Source organism: Vombatus ursinus, unplaced genomic scaffold (assembly GCF_900497805.2).
Source record: "Vombatus ursinus unplaced genomic scaffold, bare-nosed wombat genome assembly UNPS02014770.1, whole genome shotgun sequence".
In the NCBI taxonomy this organism is placed as follows: Eukaryota; Metazoa; Chordata; class Mammalia; order Diprotodontia; family Vombatidae; genus Vombatus; species Vombatus ursinus.
The window spans coordinates 15,733,631-15,752,252 of record NW_020954548.1 but is presented as its reverse complement, the minus strand read 5'-3'; the positions used below and the strand labels follow the sequence as shown (position 1 = coordinate 15,752,252).

Here is an 18,622-nt window from a genome sequence, read left to right as displayed (position 1 = left end):
GGTTATCTTGGGCTGGAAATTTGTTTCACTCTCTCTTTTTTGTGGATTTTGCTGCTTTAGAATTTGTTTAGAGCCATTTTTTTAGGTATTTGGAGGGCTTTGGGAGAGAGCTCAAGAGAGTCACTGCTTTCCCTCTGCCATCTTAGCTCCACCCAAGAGTAAATATCTCAAGAGTAGGAATGTAAGGACATCACTGAAATTCTGACATTACAAAGATCATTTAAGGGAGTGGCAGTCCATATTACATTCTGTCATTTAATTCTGTCAAATAATTTCTGTCATATTAACAATTATATTAATTTTCTATCAAATACAAAAGATATTTAAGGCTTGTATGAAGGGGGCCCCCCAAAATAGTTTCTGACAGTACTCCAGTTGGGGGGGGGGCTGGGAATAGCAGAGAAAGATTAGTAACTATGAAAATGAAATGTTTTATAGAAACCAAAGATAGCGTTGGGGTGGAAAATGTATCTGACTCACAGTGATTAACTACCAAATAGTGGATAACATAGAGAACTAAACTGAAAATGTAGGCCTAAACAGTGCCTGGTATATCATAAGCATGCAATAAGGCCTCTATCTATCTATCTATCTATCTACCTACCTACCTATCTATCTCAACTGCAAACATACGTTGTCCTATCACTGAATTCAAATTGATTATTCATTGTGCTCCTCATGGCTCAAAGGTATTGGTAGTAGAGAGAGACATTATGTAACAAAGTTAAGGAAAGCCTAAACTTGTTGAAACCTACAAGGGGCAAGTAGGTGGTCAGAGGATAGAGCATCAGGCCTACAGACAGGAAGATCCATCTTCCTGAGACTCAGACACTTACTAGAGTGTGACCCTGGGCAAGTCACTTAACCTCTGCTTGCCTCAGTTTCCTCTTCTGTAAAATGAGCTAGAGGAGGAAATGGCAACCCACTCTAGTAGGTTTTTGGACCTCTTTTGCCATTTGGGTTAGGCTATTTTTTAAGGTGTTATTTTCTTCAGTATTTTTTGGGTCTCCTTTAGCAAGCTGTTGACTTGTTTTCCATGATTTTCTTGCATCACTCTCAGTTTTTCTTCTACTTCTCTTACTTGCTTCTGATCAAATAGTCCAACACAACTGAAATGAGTGAGCAACAAAAATACACTTATTCACTTCGTGTTTAGATCCAGTATGAGAGTGAAAACATAACATTTGTCATATGCAAAAAAGGCCATGTGACACAGTAGAAAGAGTCCTGGCCCTGAACTCAAGTGACATCCAGGTTTGAATCCCTCCTCTGAAGCTCGTTTATTGCACAATAATGAGCAAGTCACTTAGCTTCTCTTAGACTGAGTTTCTTCATCTTTAAAATGAAAATAAAAATAAAATCTACCAGACTTACCTCATGGATTCGCACGTGCATCAAAATCATTCAATATTCTTTGGAACATACACCAACAGGAATAACCCTGTTTAATGGCCCTCTGATCACAATTATCAGATGCAACATGAAACAGGGAGAGACATGCTTAGCAAAGTGATTCATCATGGTGAGAGAGGAGATCCAGAACCAAATACTAGTCAAAGAGGGATTCCCTATAAATGGAGAGGTTCTCTAAATGCTCCTATTTGTGGATGACATTATTTTGATTTCATCAAGACTCAGGAAACTGTTGTGCATCGTGGAAGAGATTTATAAGCACTCAAAGGAGCTTGGCCTGACCACTCACACAGGAAAGATCAAGTGAATACTGAATTTTCATCATCCCGATTCTAACATGTATTTGGATGGATGCTCTCCAGAACTTCTCCATCTGTATGAGTATCTGGGATAGATGATAGACAGTGAAATGGGCCTACAGTTGAACAGGAAGAGAAGACTGGGTTGGATTGCCTTCAAGAAAATGCAGCACTCTTTTATTTAGCCCAAGTTTCTCGGGAAAGTAAAAACCCATCTTTTTACCATTAACATTCTACCGGTGTTGTATTGGAAGCAAGATGTGAATACAGCTGCCTCTGAAAAAGAAAAGAAAAATAGGTATCACAGAGAGGTCAATAGGGAGGGAGACAATTGATGGGTGTGGGTGGACTGAAACATAGAACCAAAGAAGAACAGAAGTAAAAAGAAAAATGTCTTCAAGAATCTGTCTGACAGGAAGAGAAGATGGGATGGTTTGGAGGAAAGAATGAGGATGGAGAGGTGGAAAGTCAAAGTGTTCAACTGGTACCCTTGTAATGGTAGGAGATAGCCAAGAAGGTCTTCAACAGGAGAGACAAAAATGGGAGAGAAAGTCATTCAATAATAGATGTTCAGAATGGTTTAAAAAAAACAGAAGCAGGAAGTTACAAGATTTTAAGAGCAATGACAGGGAAAAGTAATTTACCCTGGAGCAGACCAACATAGGTTGGCAGCAGGTAGGTGCCAAAATTAAAATAGACTAAACTTCTTCAGGCCACAGATAGTTTTTAGTGGCTCACTTTCCAAGTAAAGGTGTAATTAATCATCAAACTATTTTGCAATAAGGTGTATTTTTTTAAAAGGGAAATTTCAATTAATATCAATTAATTACACTTACTAAGATTTTTATTTATCATGAAATCATATTAATGTTAAAAAATTACTTTGCTAAGTGGTACAAGTTTTAATACATTTTTCAGGTTTTTTTACTGTTTACATTTAGTTAATGGGATGTATTACATCTCTCGTCAGCAATCAGTTTATCATACTCCAGAATCATGATTGAAATCAACTTCTTTAGAAATCTGAAAACTAACCTTAGTAGCTGCCTCATTTTTTGAGTTTACTTTCTTGAAAAACCGTTGTTCCCCACCAAGATTTTTCAACAATTTGGATGCTTTTATTTGTTTTTCATTGGTGTCCAGTTTCCTTAAGTCAGGGTGTTCTGATTTAAAATGGCGACGAAGATTGTATTCCTTTGGAATGGCTATTACTTGTCAGCAAACAAGGCACAATATTTCTTCTCTCGTGTAAGTAAACATGTATCTATTTGTCCACTCTGGATTAAATACTTTATGTTCTGATTAGATCTTCTGTTTCTTTTTATCACTCATTTTACAAAGTTACTCCAAAAACTTTAATGTTAGAACCAAAAAATCTCCATAGCAACTACTCACATACAAAGAAATACTGAACTGACTGTCTCACCTTGGAGAGAGCACCAGACACTCATGTAACTTGGAGGGTGGCTGTGCAGAGAGGGAGGGGAAGAAGCCCTGGTGTTATTGCTGCTCGTAGCGTAGCGGGCATCGACTGTGTTGGCATGGGGTTGCTCTCACTTTGTCCCTGTTCAATGTCAGTAACGACCAAAAACATAGAGAAAAGATACAGCTCTCATTTCCCTCATACTAGAGACAGACTGACAGTGGTTGATTGTTGTGGGTCACATGACAAACAGGAGAGAGAGCACAGTGGTAATCCACCCAATATGATGGGCACAATAGTGACTAGTCGAAGTAAAGTTAAGTGGGCCACAGACAAAGTACTCATTACATCTTTACTTTCTTTTACCTCCTCTACATTTTTGTGGGCCACCTGAAATCCTTTGGCCGGCTGCAAGCAATCCATGGGCTGTATGTTGTGTAGGCCTGCCCTGGAGCAAAGGGTATCAGGACAAGAGTAGTGGTGATGCTGGAAAGATAGGTTTCAGTTAGATTATTTAGAATAATAGCTTACATTAAAGCTTTATAAGTTTTACCAAGTGTTTTCCTTATAACCAAGCTGTGAAATAGGTAATGAAAAGATTTTTTTTCAATCTTAAATGTGAAAACTGAGGCTTAGAGAGTTTAATTGACTAGCCCAATGCCACACAATTTAGAGTGAGGAATTGAACCACCACCATTGTTTCTACTCAGCCACATTGCTTTGGATATCAAGCGAAGAAGTTTGGCCTGTTGTCCTCTTCCTGGAGATACTAAGAACTAATCTAGATACTTGCAATCTTGGGACACATATAACTTTTATACACATTAGGGGATTAATAAATATTTGTGAGAATGAATTGAATCATTCAACTTCATTGGTGTTATAGCCCAGGAACCTCTTCATACTAGAAGCTCACTGCAGACCTGAAATACAAATATTAACTCATGGTATCTCCCTCTGATTTAAGGCTCCCCCAAGAAACTCCATTTATGAAAGGCTTCCAGGACAGCCAAGTCTCAGTGCTCTCCAGACTGAATTTCAGAGTTTCTCTACCACCAATTCCCCTGCCCCACTCCAGCCTTCGCCCTCTCCCCTTCTTTCATTTCTTCCCCTCTGCTCTTTCCAGCCTTCTTTTGTTTGCTCTCTATCCCCATTAGAATAGAAGCTCCTTAGGGGCAGGGACTTTCTTTCTGCTTGTATTTGTCTTAATAAATTCTGACTGACTGTTAAATTGAATATAATAAAGAGTTTCTAAATGTAGTACCTAGTTTTTCTCTAAGAGTAATATTTTTCAAAGATATAAGAAACAGTGAATATTATGAGCAGCAAGTGAATTCTACACAGTATGTGAATATGTGGTTGAACTATAATCTCCAATCAGTATGAAGTTATCCTCGTTACACAGTCGTGCTTCTGATGACATAATCTCTACTTCTGGGTCTGGTTTCTGTTCCTCACTAAGCTTTATTGGCCCACATTAGTTTTCTTGTTAAGCCTAGTGAAATAAAAATGATCAAATCTCCAACAGGTTGGGCTTGCTGCCCAAAGTCACACATTTAAAAGCAAGAGATGACAGGCACTGTGTGTTAGGGAAAGCATTGGGGCTGGCCAGGAGACCTGAGTTCTCCTCTTTAGTATTTGTGGGATCTTGGACCCATCAGGCAGCCTTTCTGAGCTTTCATTTTCTGATTGTAAAGTGTGGAAAGTTCTTAACCTGGGTTCTATGAACTTTTTTAAATGATTATTTTGATAAATATATTTCAATATGATCGGTTCCCTTTTTAATCCTATTCATTTGCTGCCTAAGAGGTCCATGGCACAAAAAAGGTTAAAAAAGAAAGTCTTTTTCAATTCTTTAATCCTGTGATCTCCAGCCACAGATTAGGATATAGTCTGGGATTAATGGAATAATCACTACTAGATACATTTGAAAACTACTGGGGTTGCAAGCAGCTCGTGTTTTTCACTGTGCCTAGCTCTCCTTTGTTAGGCTCCCCTACACCAGGGGACTTACATATACCTCTTTGATAAAATCATCTCAATCATATTTATTTATGTAACTTTAATTTACACTAGAGTGGTGTCTGTGATATAATGGAAGGGAATGGGGGGAAGGACTATGTATTTGTATAGTGCCTATTATTTTGCAACTGAATCCTTTCAGTTATGTCTGACTCTTCGTGACTCCATCTGGGGTTTTCTGGCAAAGGTACTGGAGTGGTTTGCCATTTCCTTCTCCAGCTCATTTTACAAATGAGGAAGCTGAGGCAAACAGGGTTAAGCGACTTGCCCAAGGTCACTTAGCTTATAGTGTCTGAGGCCAGATTTGAATTTAGGAAGATGAGTCTTCTTGATCTAGGCCAGGCTCTCTATCTACTGCCCCACCTAGCTGCCTGCCTACTATGTACCAGGCAAGATATTATCTCGTTTGATCTTCATGACAATCCTATGAGGTAGGTACTGCTATTATTCCCTTTTAACAGTTAAGGAAACTAAGGTAGAAAGGGGTTAAGTGACATTCACAGGGTCACAGAGTATATGAGGTTGGATTTGATCTCAGGTCTTCCTAACTCTAGGAACAAGCACTCTAGCTGCTACCACCTAGTTGCCTTGATGTATACTGCTGATCATACCCAAGGTGAGGATATGCTATCCTATACCATGTAAAAGAAATTTTGATACGGGCATGGGGGGGGAAGGTGGTTCTTAAAGGGGAGTTTAGAAACCAAGTTTAAAACTGAGTTTGAATTCCAATACTGCCTAGTTGTGTGACTATGGACAAATTACTGAACCTCTCTGAGTCTCAGTTTTCTCATCTGCTAATGGGGCTTGTAATACTTACAGGATTGTTATAAAATATGAGCTTCATAAACCATAAAGGACTATAAAAATGTGAGCCATTTGAAGACTTGCTACTATTTGATGCATGAAGGAAAGACAACACTTTGTTTTTCTATGACCATTTTAATTCTGTGCTTCTATTTTCTCCACTCACTGTCCTGTTAATTTCTCAAATCCTCCCCCTCTTTGTTCTTTCCCCTTCTTCAACACAACAAACATTTACTCAACATTTGCTAAGAGCTACATACTATATAAGGCCTTGAGGACCTATAGAAAGAGAAAAAAGAAACCCAAATAGCCCTTGCCCTCAAGGAGCTTACTTTCTCCTGGGGGGTAGGGGGGGTGTATAATATTTACACAGATAAGTAAATATAAGTAGCACAAAGTTATTTTAAGAAGTTAAGGGCACTGGGGCAGCTAGGTGGCACAACAGATAGAGCACCGGCCCTAGAATCAGGAGGACCTGAGTTCAAGTCCAGCCTCAGACCAGACACTTGACACTTACTAGCTGTGTGACCTTGGGCAAGTCACTTAACCCCAATTGCCTCACAACAAACAAAAGCAAAAAAGGAGTAAAGGGCACTAACTCAGGGAGGGGATCAGAAAAAGTCTTGTGTAGGAAATATCCCTTGAGTGGCATTTTGAAGGACACTAGAGATTCTACGAAGTGAATATGTGGAGGGAGGGAAAGCTTTCCAGGCATGCGGGTGGGGATAGTCTGTTCAAAACCACAGAGGAAGGAGATGCAATATCCTGCACTAGGACTAGCTAATGGGACAGTTTGATTGGAATAGCTGGAACTGTATTTTTGTATATACTGATCTGCCTATGTGCTGCTTTCTCCAGCATGCACACAGTGGTGTTTAATAAATGCTTGTTGAAATGACTTACATTAAAAATTCTGTAGGAGTCAACCTGGAAGTGGGAGAGTCTGTAAATGCCCTTGTCCTTCCCTATTTTCCACCCATTTCTTTTTTCTCTTCACCCTTACCCCAACCTAAACCTAAGGCAGTAGAAGAACAGAGAGACCTTGGTCAAACTAAGAAGGAGAACCATTCCAGGTGCCTACCTATGCCCCTCTCCTCCCACTCCCCTCACCTCACATGAAACCCAGTTTCTAAGCAGAACAAATATTTGCCTTTTCCTCATCTTATTTGGATTTCTCCCTTTTGTCCTACGGCTCATTTCGAGTGGTCCATGCAATGCCTCTCAGATCTCAGCGTGTGCAGTTACCACAAATAATAGTATTATCAAAAGGTTTAGCATTTTTCCCTTCCTAATTGCTGGGTTGAGTAATAGTCCAGCCCCTAGAAATGTTCCTTTCACCTCTTCCCCAGCCCACATCCTCCCTAAGTCCTTTCACCACCAACTCTTGAAACTTTCCAACTTCCACCCAAGTGGGTTTGCAAATGAATAGGTAAGGAGCCTTCCCCATTTGGCTATTGTTTAGGGAAATGGAGACCATCCTGCAAGGAATGTCCATCCTCCCTCCTCACCCAACACCCTGCTTCCTGTCAATCATCCTGGAACACAGAGTGCTGGCCCCTTTGACAGGATGTTTGTTTGCAAAGACAGCCTTGCCAAGTCTCAAGGCTCTGACTTACAGTGACATTCCAAATGCCAAAATGAGAGGGGAAAAGAAAAAAAAAAACACATTTGAACAATCCTTTTAATGCCTTAATAAGGTCTGTTTATATTCAAAAATAGCTACAGGTTATCTCAGCCTCCAAGGACTGCTGAGACTCTGGGTTCCTTAAGACCCTGAGCTCTTAGGCAGTTGAAGTTCATGTTCCAAAGGGAGTGAACTCCAAGATCATGTCCTTAGAACACCTTCACTGCTCCTGTAAAAAGAACCCCCCCTCCCTGATTTAGGAAAGCACCCTCGCGTACTGCAAAGGCAAGCTGTTGTATATTCAGAAGATGTAGGGCTAGTGTAGCCAATTCTATTTAGCTCAAACTTGAAAGAATTTGGGATGAGTTACATAAAGTGGATCAGAAAAAACACTGGGGCTATGAGATCAGAGTCTGACCCCAGAGACCATCTACCTGATTCAAGCCCCCTCATTTTACCCAAGAGAATAAGGCCATGTAGGTTAAAGAGCTTCTTCAAGGTTATCCAGGTAGCAAGCATAGTGGCAGAATTTCAATCATTTGACTCCAAACTCTGTCTACCATACACTGTGAAAGGCTGTTAAGTTCTGCAGCTAATTACCTGTGTGACCCCGAACAAGCCATTTCAGTTCTCTGGATCTCAGGTTCTTCATCTGTACAATGAGAAGTTGAATTCTGGATAGCTTAAAGATCACTTCCAGCTCTCTATCCTATGATCTGAAGCCAGAGAACAATTCTAAACCAGGTGATCTCAGGTCACTCTGCGGGCCTAGCAGACATCTGCACCAGACTTTGTTCCAGGAGCAAAGCATTTCTGTTCAAAGGGATGTTCAATTCAAAACCAAATTATATTCCATTCAAAGGCTGCAAATTCAAAGACTGATGAAGCACAGACTCTGTTCTCAAGGGGCTTACATTCTAATAGAGAGAAAGAGAGGTACACAAATAACTCTGGTACAAGAAAAAATGACATATGTATGGACAGTTTGGAAGGGTGAGATTTGGTTCCTCTAAATTTACACACTCCCCAATCACCAAAAGCTGGGGTAGATGGCAAATAAAAGAGATACTGAGATATGAATAGGTTCATCAATTACAAAGAGTATTTACACCATATTGTCTCTTTACCAAGTGTGGGGGGAAAAGTTTCTCTTTGATGGAATTAGAAGAGTGACAGAGTGGAAGAGTGTACCCCAGGTTTGTGAGGGGAATATTTTGTACATGTTCTTCTTACAACAGCTTAGTAAATGCTTTTGCTTTGAGCTAATTGTGTCTACTGGCTCACTATTCATAGGAAGTCCAACAGTGGGGATCCTAAAATATATAGCTTTAAGAGTAAAGACCCACAGAGTACCCTAGGAACTATGAAAATAATCACCCTAATTTATCTGCAGCCTTTTAACATCTATTTGGGAAGGTACCCCAGAGGGGGTGCTGCAAGTACAAATGAGAGATCCGGGAAAAAGTATTTTGATAAATCTGAATAGGAAGAAATGTATTCATTCACTCATTCAACATATGTTGGGTTTTTTTGTTTGTTTTTTGTTTGTTTGTTTATTTTTAGCACATACTATCTGTGCCAAGAAATGGTCTCACTTCTAGGAATTCAAAGTTAAAAATATGACTCTCTGCCTTCAAGAAGTTTACATTCTATCTGGAGAAAACAATATAATTAAAATTAAGTAAATATCAAAAGTTTACAAAGTAATTTGGTGGGGAGGGCATTAGCTGAGTAGGTACAGAGGAGGATTAGGTTTGCCTTCTTATAGTGGGAGATTTAGGTTGATCTGAGCTTGGGAGGAAGCTAAAGATTATCAGAGGCAGAGATAAGACCATTTATTATTGGCATGGAGCAGCCAAAGGAACAAAAGATGGAATCTCTCTTGAAGGGGGAATTGTAAACAGACCAGATTAGCTGGAATATAGTATGTACAAAGAATAGCAATTTCCAATAAACCTAAGAAGGTAAACTAGAAAAGACATTGAAGGTCCTTAAATGCCAAAGAAAGAAATTTGCTTTTTTCATCCTAAATTTCATTCAGAGCTTGGCACTGGGGCTTCTTGATGAGTAATAGGAGCTAGTCACATTTGAGTTTTAAGAATATTGATTTGTCAAATTGACTAATATGACAAAAAAGGAAAATGATAAATGTTGGAGGGGAATGTGGGAAAACTGGGACATAATGCATTGTTGATGGAGTTGTGAACTGATCCGACCACTCTGGAGAGCAATTTGGAACTGTGCCCATGGTTACAGCCTATTGCTATAAAACTCTGCACACCCTTTGATCTAGCAATAGCACTGCTAGGTCTATATCCCCAAGAGGTTTAAAAAAAAAAAGAAGGGAAAAAGGAAAAGGACCTACTTGTTCAAAAATATTTATAGCAGCTCTTTTTGTGGTGGCTAAGAATTGGAAATTGAGGGGATGCCCTTCAGTTGGAGAATGACTGAACAAATTGTGGTATATAATTGTGATGGAATATTATTGTGCCATAAGAAATGATGAGCAGGGTGATATCAAAAAATCCTGGAAAGACTTGCATAAACTGATGCAAAATAGTGAGCAGAACCTGGAGAATGTTGTACACAGTAAGAGGAATATTGTATGATGAAGAACTTGACTGACTTAGCTGTTCTCAGAAATACAATGATCAAAGATGATCCCAAAGGACTCATGATGAAAAATGCTATCTGCCTCCAGAGAAAGAACAGACATCTGAATACAGACTGAAGCATACTATTTTTCTTTTTCTTTCTTTCTTTTGTCCTTCCTTCCTTTCTTTCTTTCTTTTTTTCTTCCTTCCTTCCTTCCTGTTTTTTTTTCTTGTCTTTTTGTACAAAATGACTAATATGGAAATGTTCTACATTATTGTAGATGTATAACATATATCAGATTGCTTACCATCTCAGGTAGGGGAGAAGGAGGAATAGAATTTGGAACTCAAAACTTAAAAAAAAGGTTAAAATTGTTATAACATGTAATTGGGGGGAGATAAAACATTATTTTTTAAAAAAGAATATTGATTTGGCAGCTGTTTGGAATGTTGATTGGAAAGAGGAGAGCCCAAAGAGAGAAACATCAATTAGAAGAATATTGCAATAGTCCAGGTAAGAAGTGATTAGGCTACGAACTAGGATATTAAATGTATAACTGGAAAGAAGGGGACATGAAAAATGCTGTAAAAGTAGAATTGACAAAACTTGGAGACTTCGAGGGATAGAAGGGAGGAGCTATGGAGAGGGAAGAATTGAGAATGACTCTGGAGTTGTAAGCTTGAGTTACTGGAAGGATAATGGTGCCCTCAAAAGGTACAGGGAAGTTAGGAAGAAGGGATGGTACTGGAAGAAAGATAATGTCCTTTGGACTAGATTCCCAGAAGGAAGGAATGACATCGAATATTCTCTCAATAAGGTACTATGAAAGAACCAGGCCAATAGATGTTGCTTCTGATGGACTAAAAGCTTACTCTCTTCCTCAATATTTCTTTTTTTTTCCACTTCGTAGTACTCAGTATCTTTCAATTGGGTTCAAAGACCTTGGGTGTGATAGGGCTTCATATCATACGTCTAGAACTGAAGGGGAACCCAAAAGTCATGAAGCCTAAGCCCCTCATTTTAAAGATAACGAAATTGAGTCTTGAAAGAGGTTAAGTAACTTGTCCAAAGTCGCACAAAGTATTAAGTAGAAGAAGCAAGATTTGAACTTAAGTGCCTTGATTCAAAAACTCTTTCTACTTTACCGTGATGCCTCTCCCAGGATCCTTTTTCTCCTGCTGCCCAACATATCTCATTCTGACTCCTGTTAGAGCCAGATGCAGGAATTACTCCTATAAAATAGTATGGGAATTACAAAAAAACATAGTAACAACAATAGTTGTTGTTGTTCAGTTGTTTCAGTCATGTATAACTTTCTAGGCCCGAAGTCAGGAAGACTCATCTTCCTGACTTTAAATCTGGCCTCAGACACTTATTAGTTGTGTGGCCCTGGAAAAGTCACTTAACCCTGTTTGTCTCAGTTTCCTCATCTGTCAAATGAGCTGGAGAAAGAAATGGCAAACTACTCTGGTATCTTTGCCAAGAAAACCCCAAATGGGGTCATGAAGAGTGGGACGTGAGTGAAATGACTGAACAATAACAAATGGTCTAAGACCCCTCAGAAGAAATCTCATCATTTGGTTCACAAAAACTCCTTAGAGATATGGAATAGGGAAAAGAAAACCTTTTGAACATCTAGTCCCTTGAAAACCCAGCATTGACCTCCAGGTTACTTAAAAAAACAACAGCAGCAAGAGTCCCAAGCATTTGAAATTAAAGGTTGCGAAACAGCCTCATACAATGGAAATAGGGCAGGGTTTGGAGTCAAAGGTCTTGCGTTCAAATCATAGTTCTGCCATTGTGAAGGAAAGCGACAATTTCTCTGGCCCTTCGTTTCCTCATCTGTGAAATGAAGGGGTTGGATTGGACAATCTCTAAGGCCTCTCTCAGTGGCTCCCTCTCACCTTCAAGATCAAATCTAAAATCCTCTGTTTGGGGTTCATAGCCCTTCATAACTGTCCCTCTCTGACCCTTCCAGCCCTCTTTCACTTATTCACCCCCATATTTCCTGCGATCCAGTGACACTGATCTTATCTTTTATTCCTCACATAAGACATCCCATCTCCCAGTTCCAGGCATTTTCACTGGCTGTCCCCTGCCTGAAATTATCTCCCTTCTCATCTGGGCCACCTGGCCTCCTTGGCTTTCTTCAAGTCCCAAGTAAAATTCTAACTTCTTCAAAAAACCTTTCCCAATTCTCTCTCCTCTCTAGTGTCTTCCCTCTCTGCTAATTATCTCCAATTTGTCCTGTGTGTATCTTGTATGTGCATAGTCATTTGAATGTTTTCTCTTTCATCAGACTGTGAGCTCCTTGAGTACAGGGACTGTGTCTGTACCTTTCTTTACATTCCCAGAGCTTAGCACAGTGCCTGGTACATAGTAGGTGCTTAATAAATGCTTATTGACTTCCAGCTCTAAATTTATAATCCTAAATCATTTAATCTGTCTGGGCCTCAGTTTCCCTATCTTAGACTATAGCTCAATCAGTAATCAATCAAGTATTTATTGAGTGCTTATTGCATTCCAAGGCACTGTGCTAAGTATTGGGTATACAAATACAAAGAATGAAATAATCTCTACCTGCAAGGAGTTCAAGATGGAAAACAACTCATAAAGAAATATATATATACATCCATATATACATATATATCATAAACAAAATTAATTTTTAAAAAGATTACTTCTAAGGTCCCTTCCAGCTCTAAATCTCTAATCTTATTACTTGGTTTGCAATTCCAATTCTGCTATGTAGTATCTGTGTGACCTTGAATGAGTCACTGCCTTTCCTTGGACCTCAGTCCTCTCTATAAATTGAGGGGGTTAGAGCAGGTAATCTTTAAGGTCCCTTCCACCCTGAAGACCCAATGCCACCCCAACCGGTATTTTCACAGCAAAAAATTCACACCTTCTTCGTGATTGTCTAGAGACACTTTGTGACTAGGAGTCACTGGGATTTTGCTGTGTGGACCCCAAAGGACTTTTTCAGGGGTGTCCATATTGCTTTCCCTCATCAAGCCACAGTGTATCCTAAAAGCCATATGGGAAACGTACTTCTTCACAGCTGCAGAGGAAACATTTGCAGAATAGAAATCATAATATATATTCTTAGTCATCGTAGAAAAGGAAAGTGCATGAAAAATTTAAGCCGTGGAGTTGAAATCTCATTTTAAGATGTTTTAATTGCCAGAACGGAGCTGTTCAATTACATTTCAGGGCCCAGAAGATTAACAGCAGCGTCTGGGACAGCAACAGAAAGGATAAAAAAAAAAAAAAAAGAAAGAAACCACTTGAACTGAAAGCCGCCTCTAACAAATAGGGAAAAAGCAATGAGGGCCTTTGCTTTAGCTTTGTTTCTTACATAAGTTTGGTGCTGTAAAATATTGCACGTTTTGTACTGTATGTTCTCTCTGAAAAGCCAAACAGAAACTAGTCATCTTGGTTTTTGAGAGCACAAGGCCTCCCCTTTCTCATGTTTCAACTAAACAGTCTCCACTTGGGCTGAGGACCATATCATATATCATAAATCACCCCCTGATAGATATTTGGCAGCTAGTCAGCACCCCAGGCAATGCAAAGTACAGTATGGAAAATTTTTTAAGGTGGAATCTCGATTTTGTAACTTAAAGACTTTAATAGCATCTCAAAACATTTTACTACTTCCTGGTACACACAGAAAAGGAAAAAAAAATCAAGAAAGAATTCTCCATATGGTTTTCGGTTCTAGAGGATATATACACAATAAGCTATGCAACTGTAAACCTGGAGGGGGTTTGAGCTGTTGTTAATTCAGGCTCCATGGAAGAGAGAAAGAGAGACAGAGACAGAGAGCCAGGGAAATAGAGACAGAGAGACAGGGAGATAGAGACAGAGACACAGAGACAGAGACAGAGAGACAGAGAGACAGAGAGATGAGAGAGAAAGGAAGGTAGAAAGAGAGAGAGGGAAGAAAGTGAAGGAAAGGAAAGAAGGAGGGAAGGAGAATAGAAGGAAGGAATAGAGAATGAGAGAGGGAAAGAAAGAAAGAGAAAAGAGGGAGAGAGAGAAGGCAGAGAAGAATGAAGGAAGGAAGGAAGGAAGAAGGAAAGAAAGTAAGAAGGAAGGAAGGAAAGAAGGAAGGAAGAAAAAAGAAAGAAAAAAAGAAAGAAAAGAGGGAGGGAGGGAGGGAGGAATGAAGAAAGGAAGGAAGAAAGAAAGAAAGAAAGCCCTGGTGAACCCCTGATATGGGAAACCAGGAGTTTGGAAAATCAGGTTTTCAGTGTTTCCCCAGAGTTAAGCCCTGGAATTAACCCCTTTCTCTCCCTCTAAGAGAGAGGAATCCCATATGGCCAGAGATTCCTCCTAGGTTGGGCAGCATGGCAGGATCATCTGGCCCAAGGTTCTTTCAGGGACTGTGGCCAGAAGGATTGTGGGAAGGCAACAAAAGGTATCAGTAAATAAGTACCCAAATAGAGCTTCCTGCGGCTCCTGAAGTCATAATTCCAGTTCTCCGGGGCTTTTGAGTAAACTTACCTTCCCACCTTTTCAAAAGCTGCCAACATTTCATGCTCACACATTCTTCAGGAAACTCTTCCAACAGGGGCCTGCATTTTTGAAAAGGCAATCCCCGATTAACCCCTCCGTGGCACCTTGCCTGGAACACAGAGAGGGGATAGAGGCTGCAGCCCAACCCAGGGCCCATTTTTTTTTTTCTGCAAAGCAACTAGTTAGTTGCAAGGGAGCCTGGATCAGAGCTCCTAAACCTGCAGCCTCCTGGGACATTTAGGGGTTAAGTCCAGGAGTTATAGGGGGGAACTTGCCCGAATGTTCTCTGCTGGTCTCAGCCTGGGTAATTCTTAGAAGGGCTAAATAGAAACTGGGGGAAATGCGGAGTATGTGGTATACCATTGTGCTCTCAGCAGGAAAAACAATGCACAGGGAAAACAAAAGAAAAAACTGAATAAATCCTGTTTGAAGTTTAAAATAAATGCTGCCCCCCCTTTTTTTGGTTGGTCACAAATTAGCCGGGGCCTGAACAGGCTAAATATAAAATTTTCAACGTCATTTATTAGAATGTCTCTCTAATCTCAGTCACCTTGGAGTATGAAATGAAAGTTACATTAAAGTAGGGATACCTTGCCTGGTGTGTGTGTGTGTGTGTGTGTGTGTGTGTGTGTGTGTGTGTGTGTGTGTGTGTGTGTGTGTTTGGTTTTCTTAGTTCAAAAGATTTTTCCCCATGAGTGATTTTTGTTAATCCTCTTCTTTTATTTTCTTGAGATTCATCCAGCCCTGTTCATTGCATGTCTGCTGTGTATGAGCTTGATAAGAGCTCCCATTTCTATAGCACTTTATAGTTGACAAAGCACAGCAACCCTGTGAGGTAAGCAGTACAGGTATTATTATCCCCATTTTATAGAATAAGAAACTTAGTGAAGAGATTTTTCCATATGGGAAGTTCCATCCATATACATGAACTTTCAGGTCTAGATCAGGCTTCGGTGTTGATGGTCACATGGCTGTTCTGTGGTACAACTGTAACTCAAGCTCCAGTCTTTGAAATGTGTCCCGTGCTCTTTTTTTTTAATGTTTTATTTATTTCTTTTGTTTTCATTCATTTCTAAATATATCCTTCCCTCCCCACCCAATAAAGAAGAATAAAGAGTGAACGCACAGCTCAGCAAAACTAACCAACATATCAACCACGTCTGATAGCGCAGTCAATATTCCACACCCTCATCCTCACCTCTACAAGGAAGGGAGGGCTGTGCATTTTCTCATCTTTTCTCTGGGGCCACGCTGGGTCATAATAATTATATGGTATTCAGTTTCACTTTTTTCTTCTTTGAATTTCCAGCGTTGTAGTTACTGGGCACAATGTTTTTCTAGCGCTGTTTACTTCCCTCTCAGCTCCCGATTTCCCAGGCTTCTTCATATCCATCATTTCTCAGAGCACAGTAATCTTATATTGTACTCATGTTCCACGGTCTGCATAGCCATCCCCTAACAACACTGACTTGGTCATTTGGACTCTGAGATGCTAAAATAGAAAGAGAAGAGCGGGAAAACCCATACTTTTTTTTTTTTTGGTGTGTCTTCATAATCTCAACGTTCAGAATTCTTCATAACCAGAATCCTTCCTACCTCTCCAGTTTTCTTAAACCTTACTCCCCTCCATCTATTCCAAGATCTAATGACACTGGCCTTTTTGCTGTTCTTCAAACAAAACACTGACTCCCCCAGCTGCATTCATTTTCACTGGCTGTCTCCTATACCTGGAACTATCTCCCTACTCACCCTCACCTCCTGGATTCCCTAGTTTTGTTTTGTTTTTTTAAGTTTCAGCTAAAATTCAACCTTCTGTAGGAAGTCTTTCCTCATCCTCCTTAATGCTAGTGCCTCTCCTCTGGAATGATCTATAATGTATCCTGTATATGTCTTGTTTGGACATAGTTGTTTGTGTGTTTTTTTCCTCATTAGATTGTGAGCTCCTTGAGGGCAGGAACTGATTTTGTCTTTTTTTTTGCTTTTTTTTTTTTTTGGTATCCTTAATATATATCACAGTGCTTGGCACGTACCAGGCTCTGAACAAATAAATGCTTGTGGACTTGACTCGATTTGTCTTTCAACTGTTAAACAACCTATGGTTGCTCTAAATTTAATCCCGTGAAGTAGCAGAAGAAATGATATGGTGTTATAGATCAAGGTTGCTTAAAATCTTCCTAGATCTCTTTTGATTTTGAAGTCTCAAGGCTCTAAAGGAGAAGACTTCAATTAAAATGTCAAAAATTGAAAATTCAGTGCTAATTACTTGGGTTGTAATGCCTTCAATTTATGGTCTATTTTATTAATTGCACATAGAATCATAGGTCTAGAGCTGGAAGCTGTCTCAGAGATCATCTTATTTTACAGATGAGGAAACTGAGGACCAGAGAGGTTGCATGACTTACTCAAAGTCACATAGTAAATGGAAGGAATCAAAGTCTACTATAGACACACATGCACATTCACATAGAGAGGTCAGAAAGACAGACAAACAGAGAGACAGACAGAGACAGAGAGATGGGGGGGAGAAACAGAGACGGAGACAGAGGGAGAGAGAGAAAGAGACAGACAGACAGACAGAGATTTGTCATTCAGGACTTGTGTTTTCCTCCGTATAAGGAAGATATAGTGTGGAAAATCCTTCCATCATCATCAATCAGCAACCTAGCTTTAACATAGTTTTATACCTGGAGCAGTGAGAAGTTGTTTGCCTAGGGTCATAAAGTTAGTACATGGGAGAAGAAAAATTTTAACCCAGATCTTCCTGACTCCAAGGCTGTCCCTGTATCCTCTACACCATGCTGGCTGTCATATGTGTGTCTGTGTTTATGCATATATATATGAGGAAGAAAGGGAAAATCATTTTCCAGAAGTCTGTGTTAACACAACACTAACATGGTAAATGCAAGTCAGGAATTGTGAAAGTTCAGTTTGTCATGGCAACATTGACTTGACAACTAGCATATGTGTGATTGCCAGTTCAGCGAAGCCACATACTGTAACAGCATTGCTGCGAAGACGTCTTCCATCTTTACATTTGTTAGCAAAAAGCAGAGAGTGGTGGGAGGAGAAAAGGGAAGGGGAAGAAAAGGAGAATTAAAAGGGGATAAGAAGGGAAAAAAGCAGTAGGGAGAGGAGGGCAAGAATGAAGGATATGGAAGAAAAGGAAAGGGAAATGAAGAAAAAAAGGAAGGATATAAAATGTAAGCTTACATTTTGAGCTAAAATCAGAGTAATGATACTTCCCAGAAGCTTAGCTGTGAACCCTAAACTTAAATGTACTTACACAGGACTCATCCTTCTTTCAGTATCAAACTTACAAAGGCAGGAGGCCAGGAACTGATCAGATGGAATATGTGTCTGGCCAGGCTATATTTTTACCCTGCAAAATTGCAGGGGGAGTTTAGGGCAAAGGAATGTTGCTGTGATATCTTCCAGCCTAACCCCTACAGATAAAGCGAGACCAAAGGAAATAAAGGAATGAGGCAGAACTAGGGCCAGGGGAACTCCTGATTCTGTCTCTGTTTCTGCTTCCCCAGAAATGGTCTGGGCCCTCACACTCTACAAGAAACAGCCCCCTTCAAAGAAATGACTTCAAAAATGACTGCTGGTCCAACAAACCCTGACCAGAGACTCTCTCCATCATGCTTTCGGTAAGCATTCATTAAGCATCTAGTGTATGCAAAGCACCACAGAGAAAGCTGGGGGAGATGCAAAGTTTAGATAAGATACAGTCCTTTTCCTCAAGAAGATTAAAGGTTAGTAGGGACATAAGATGCTAATATAAATACCGATGATAAATGAGTGCATCAGAGAGTTGGAACACAAAGTTCTATAGGTCTTTAGGGAAAGCTCATTATTGTTAGGGAGAATAACAAACAATAATAATAGCTAATATTTATGTAGTCCTTTAAGATTTGC

General features: G+C 39.8%; 1 long non-coding RNA gene across 2 annotated transcripts; it reads right to left on the bottom strand.

The window, feature by feature from the left end:
* Positions 1-1,056: 1,056 nt before the first annotated feature.
* Positions 1,057-14,805, bottom strand: LOC114043650. 2 transcript variants are annotated; one of them, XR_003569135.1, is made up of 4 exons: positions 14,693-14,805; positions 8,189-8,401; positions 3,502-3,621; positions 1,057-1,988 (listed from the first exon to the last, which is right to left on the bottom strand). It is a non-coding gene; the product is annotated as an uncharacterized LOC114043650 (long non-coding RNA). The 2 variants fall into 2 exon arrangements; XR_003569136.1 differs by lacking the exon at positions 1,057-1,988 and adding an exon at positions 3,145-3,276.
* Positions 14,806-18,622: the final 3,817 nt, after the last annotated feature.